The sequence below is a fragment of the Triticum aestivum genome, chromosome 5D (assembly GCF_018294505.1).
Source record: "Triticum aestivum cultivar Chinese Spring chromosome 5D, IWGSC CS RefSeq v2.1, whole genome shotgun sequence".
Classification (NCBI taxonomy): Eukaryota; Viridiplantae; Streptophyta; class Magnoliopsida; order Poales; family Poaceae; genus Triticum; species Triticum aestivum.
Genome location: NC_057808.1, coordinates 469,455,862 through 469,462,339, shown reverse-complemented (window position 1 = coordinate 469,462,339; position 6,478 = coordinate 469,455,862).

Below are 6,478 nucleotides of genomic sequence, written 5' to 3'. Positions count from 1 at the left end.
TGGGGATGGTGCGGCGGGTGGGGGGTGGGTTGGGGTGCCCGTGCGGGTGCGGTCGCGCGGACCCTACGACGCGATCCGGCTTTGGTCCGGGGTCGTTTTGGTTTGGGTTTGGGTTTGGCGCAGCGGGGGGGAGGGGATATTCGAAGCGGCGCGGCGTGCACGGGCGACACGGCGGGAGGTTGCCCCCAAATCCACCACGAATTCGGGTGATCTTTTCACCCCCTTTACCACGCTGGGCGACGGTTTCGGCGAATTTTTCGCCGCCCGCGCCATAGAGCGGACTGACGGCGCGCGCACCGGGCCTCCATGCCCGGCGGATATGTGTGTGGGTTTAGCCAAGAAAAGTTGGCCCATGGTCCGGTCCGTGAGACCATATAAACTCGACCATTTTCTCAAAAAAAAATATAAACTCGATCAAATTCATAACTGTCTCAATAGAATATTTTCCTTATTTTTTCACAAAAAAGATTTTTCATCGGAAAGCAGAAGTTGAACTCTAGGAGGTCGAATCCTCCTTGTTCCTCAGTAGTTCAGTGGTAGAGCGGTCGGCTCCTCGGATTGACCTCAATATATAATTGTTTTTTTTCTTTTTAGAAAAGAAATGGAATTTTTTTTCGAAATCTATATGGTCAGCGTGCTGGATACGAACCCCACGCCGGGACAGAACCCAGCGCACATGGGCTGGCGCAGCACACGACTACACGCGCGTGTTTCTTTTCCATATTTTCTCTTTCCGTTTTCTTTTACATTTTTTGTTTTCATTTTTTCCTTTTTGTTTTCTCTTTTATTTTTTAATATTTCCTAAATATTCTTAATATGTATGTATTCCGAAAACTAGACTGTTATATAAATTTTTAAGGCCGTTCAATGTAGATGGAAAAATGTTTATGGAATTTAAAAATGAATTTGTGTGATTTTATGAAACATTCATGCCATTATTTTTTTATTTCATAAAAAAATTCACACGTTTAAAAACATCAACCTCTATTTTTTAAAATTAAAAGGAAAAATTGCGGCGTGAATTTGGAAAAATGTCAACATCAATTAAAAAACATGACAAAAAAGGAAAATAAGAATTAAAAATTAAAAGAAAACCAATATAATTGGTGAATGCAACGGAGTAAATAGAAGAAAAAAAGGTTGAAACCTTCCCAAAACCCGACGAAAGGTTCCCAAAACCAATGGACGCTATGCATAGAAATTTCCTAGTTCCTGAAATCATGCTATTAGGCCGGCCCATCATGGGCGAACGCTGCAGGTGAGATAAAAGGATGTCTCGTAGTAAGCGAGATTTAGCTTTTTCCCTACACCTAACAACACATGCTTTCGTCAAAAGATGATGTGGAAGGAGACATTCTCGTCAACTACGAAGGCATCTGTGATGGCTTCTTTAATCTCAAGATGATGTGCCAACTCAGTCTCTCGAAGGTGCTCATAGGGGTAGGGTGTGCGTGCATGCGTTCATATGGGTGGGTGTATATCCGTTCATATGTTCGTGGTTATCGCCATATAGGAGACCTATACCACAATCTCTACTAATAAAGGGGACTTGGTACGTTCTCCTCACCTCCTTTCCCTCCCTCTACATTGGTTTTTTTCACTCCACGCACCCCCATCTTGGTTTGCTGCACTAAATATATATTGAAATCAGTACTTTTCTTTCCTTGTCCTACTGGATGCTCATGTCCTTCAGACCTTCATTAACTTAATCAAATCTTACCAAAACCATGTCATGCATTAACTCAATAAAATAAAATAAAATAAAAATTTACGAAAAGCTCAATGAAATCAAAACTGTCCTTACCTTTCCCTACACATACTCAAATCAAATCAAATCTCACCAAAATCAAGAATATGGTGTGTGTAAGGTATATGTTGGATACGATTGGTGTTGAACCATCGCAATATGTATGCCCTGTTGCAACGCACGCACAATTAGCTAGTCGCAATAATATAGGAGATCGAGACACATGAGCAGACTATATCGTCTTTTCTTGTTAATATCTCCGGTAGCACTTCTTGGTGGCAAAGCCCATTGGGGTGGCCACCATGTAGCATGGAATAAGAGTTTTAACTCTCACACCTCTATCATCAACTCTTATGTTGAGGTGGAGGTGGCGCAACATTTTTTTGGGTTGACTCCTATGAAAGCTTCGTACTATCTTAGCAATTTCTACATACTCAGAATGAATTTCGATGTGTGGCTGGTACCCTGGCAAAGTGCATGATTTAAGTATTCCAAGAAGTCCAAAATCCTCCAATTTAGATTTCATATGACAAAGGAGTGAAGCCAGGCTTGTCTCGATAGTCCAAATCAGAGTCGATAATGCGCAGGGGTGCGGGGATTGATCGGTAGCTTATTTTGCACTAATCGGATGCCATAGGAACTTTTTGTGCACGACTTAATCATGGCCATTTGCTTGACCATCATTTCTTGATCACATACAGAGGAAGCAATGGTACTGTTAGTTGTATCCATGGTGCGTACACATGTGGTCCGCTCCTAATAAAAACTCGCCCCTCGCTTGTGCGGTCTGGCTACCTCACTCGCTTCTTGTGGTTAGGTTTTTTTTCACAAGGCTTTTGCTGTTGTGACTGTTTTCTCAGGAAAAGAAGCCTACCAAAAATTTGTTTTCTGAAAAAGATTGGTAAAATCATAAAATGATCGTGGATTTAATAAAACGTTCATGAATATAAATATGCCCTTGAATTTGAGAAACAAATGTATGTGAATATGAAAAATGCTCATGTTTTTATAAAATTGTCACGAGTTTGAAAAAAAGTTCACGGACTTTGAAAAAATTCAAAAGTTTGAAAAATTATGTTCATAAATTTGAAAAAATATTCACAAAAATTTAAAAAATGTGTTTTGAAATGAAGAAAACATACAAAAAAAGTTAAATCCCACCAAAAACAATAAAAGAAAAAAGGAAATCCAAAGGAACCTTCTAGAAGGTTTTCCCAAAACTGGAATAACCCACTTTCAGTCTTTGAAGGGTTGGCCTGTTTTGCGTTCTAGTGTATGTTGCGTACGGATAAGCCTTTATTTGCCATCTTGAGCGCCAAATGGGGCGTTTCCGGCGGTTCGCATGCTTCCGCGAGCTAGATTTCAGATTATAATCTCTGAGATCGGGTTATCCCCGTTAAGCCATGAAAGGCCAGAAGCATAAGCTCTACCTATAGTATATCCTATTAGAACCTAATCCTAGTAACGATATTTAGTGAAACTTGTCTACACAACAGTGACAATTCAAGGCATATTATTGGGGTGTTTGTTTCCAGGGACTTTTTAATGTAGGAATTAGAAAAAGTCTCTTTTAAAGACTTTTTAACCAAACAGAAGGGACTACTAGGGACTAAAAGTTGCTTTTTGGGACTAAATGAAGAAGACTCTCAAGGAGAGTCTTTTTTGGCACTTTTCCAACAATGTCCCTCCCTGCACCCATTGCCCTGCCGTCCCATGGTGTTGTTTGGTTGTTATTTTTCTGTATACTAGGGGTAACATGGTCTTTTACATGTCATCTAGGGAGGGACTAGAGACTTTTTAGTCCCTGGAAACAAACAGGGAAGGACTTTTTAGGGACTAGAGACTTTTTAGTTGGGACTAGAAAAAGTCTTAGGACTTATGAACCAAACAGGGCCTATATTGTTCTGTGATGTACATAAGTGTAGCTACTTGTATAAGTGTATGTTTAACCTTAACTGGTCTCCACGTAACCGTAGGTATATCAAACATTACATCAGAACAAAGGAGGTCTATGTCTTTCAGATCAAATGGATATCTAGTGGAGGGTTGATAGTTTATAATCTCAACATCTTGAAAAATTCCAGAGACTTACTTGGCTTGCACGACGTGTGCAAAGATTTTGGTACCAAGTGGATGGCTACCAAAGGAGTGAAACCAATTGTTCTAATTCTCCTTATAGCATGAGAAAAAGAGCAACAACGTACCCTCAGAAGCATCTATAACTGGATATGTTAAATATGGCTCCTCAGACGCCCGCAGACGTCTCCGGGTGTGTCCGCGGACGGTAACCGAGCACGCCTCAAATTTCAGTAGTTGCATTCGGACATTTCATACTAGATTCTTAAATCCATACAAAGACATGCGAACGTAATAAACCTACGTACTACAGCGATCATCTAGCTACTCATCGTCGGAAATGTCGACGATCTCCGTGCTCGGCTCCGGCAGCATGGGCGGCATCTACAGCTCCGGCTCCTCCGGCTGCTTCGCTCCAGCCTCCTCCTCCTCCTCCTCTATCTCCGCGTCGAGTTCGGCGAAGAGCGCGTCGGACGCCACCTGCTCCTGCCGGAGGAACGCCCGGTTGGCCTCCACATAGGCCTCATCCTGGATGGACTCCGGGATGGCCTGCTGCTCCGCCATCTCCTCCGATTGGGCGACGGCGAACTCTGCCTCCGCCTGCTCCATGTTGAAGCCCGACAACTCCTGCTCCGGCTGCTCCGCCTCCTCCACCTCCATCGGAGCCAGCTCCTCTTCCCCCGGTTGCTCCTCCTCCTCCTCCTCCGGCTCCGGCGAGTCCGGAGGCAGCCCGGCAGCGATGCGGGCGGCGCGCGCGGCTTGTCTTGCCCGGATCTTCTGCTGGATCTCGTACCAGCGTTTCGGCGTGAGCATTGCGTAGTAGGTGATCTTGCTCCGGACCATGGCGGAGCGCAGGAGCGGGAGAGGAACGAGGTGGATGGGCTCGGACTGGCGGCGCGTAGAGGGGGAGGTGGACGGGTTTGGGTTGTGGGACGCCGGCCGGGTTAAATGGGCGGATTTGGTCTCGGGCGGCGAGCCAGAGCGGCGCAACGCGGCGTTCACACCGCGACGACGGAGGAGGCGTTTGTCGGACCGCCGGGTCTCCAGGCGTTTCTGTGTGGGACCCCTTCGTCGGTCCTACATGACGGGCGCCCCATATCCGCCCCATATTTGGGCTGGATATGAGGGGTGTCAGTCAGCCCGGGCGTTTGATGCCCGTTTGAGAGAGCCGTCTGGATCAAAAACTCGTGACCGGGTGGCCCGCCCGAACGCATGAGGCGGGTTTGAAGCACCCGGCTCTAGATGCTCTCAGTCAGCCACCTCGGCTCACCACATGTGTGCGTCGTGTTCCATCTCGGCCTTCCGAATTACGCCCCTTGATAACCTACACCGGTTGAAGGGTTTTCAGAGTGCCCGGCATGAATGTTTTGCTACAGACTGATTACATCAACGACAGACGATTGATCACTTCAATTACTCCTCCTCTAACATGGTATCACACTAGCTCCACCAATATGGGCAGCTTATTCATTGAGTCGGACAGCTCAAACGCATTTGAAGCTCTAAATCTGGAGGAATTCCTAGCCCAGGAATCAGCCATCTTGCTGGAGTGCAATGAACTGGGGCTGGACTTCTCCCAATACGAAGTAATGAAATGCTCCCGTGAAGCTAATACCGTAGCTGATTGCGTAGCAAAATTATCTCATTCTAGTAAATCCTAAATCCTCTGAGGTTTGGGAAAATATAACCTCGGACTTTATTTCTCACATTATTGTAAATGACCTCACGATTATATGAGAAATAAAGTTTACCTGTCAAAAAAATAATATAGATGGGCGACAACATTCTTGTCACAGACTTTACAACCAACACAATATGCGAAGTTGCAAACCATCTCACTATTGACATTTGCATTTGCCTCATTTAGAAATATGCTAGATATGTCTAGTTTGCCTTGATTGGTTTATTTTGCAAGCACGCTTGTTATGTTATTTTTCCGTATTAAGTTTATTCTAAAATTGCATGATATTCCAACATACCCTGATTAATTGTATGTAAGGAACTTGAAGGTGATTTATTTTGCTTTCGTAGTTTTTATTAACCTAAATAATCACCTCCTCTTTATTTACCGGTAATAAGAGTTACATCATCTATGAGAAAAGGGATTAGGGAAGGAGGAGCATCCTCCATATTTTGCTTTCGTAGTTACGTGACCGTTATGTACACGGTTAACATAAGCATCAAAGGTGCCTCCCTTTATGCAAGTGCTTAGTGACGTAGCAATACATCTCATTCTCTCTGGTAGCACTTGAGTATAAACTTTCTCTTTGAGCTTACTTAAGCAGAAACATGCAGTGGCCGCACGTTGACGTTGCGCCCACAAACCTTAAGCTTCAACTGGACAACCGATCGAGCAAAGCTCGATGGGGTGGCTAGCATGTCAGGTGTGTGTGCAACCCATACGTACGTGGATCATTCCTGGCCGCAATTCTGGTCATTTGATGCCTTCTTCTGTTAAGCAAATACAGCACAAAGTTGGAGGCAGATCACCACCACGGAACGAGGCAATGGCCGTTCCATTCATCGAGAGGAGTTGCGTAGGCGCGGTGGGAACCGAAAGAGCGGCTCACGGTTGCACGCAGGAGCACGCACAGCCGCCGCCGGCGACCCGGACGGAATCTTATCTGCAGCGTTCGTAGTCGTAGCGGACAAACT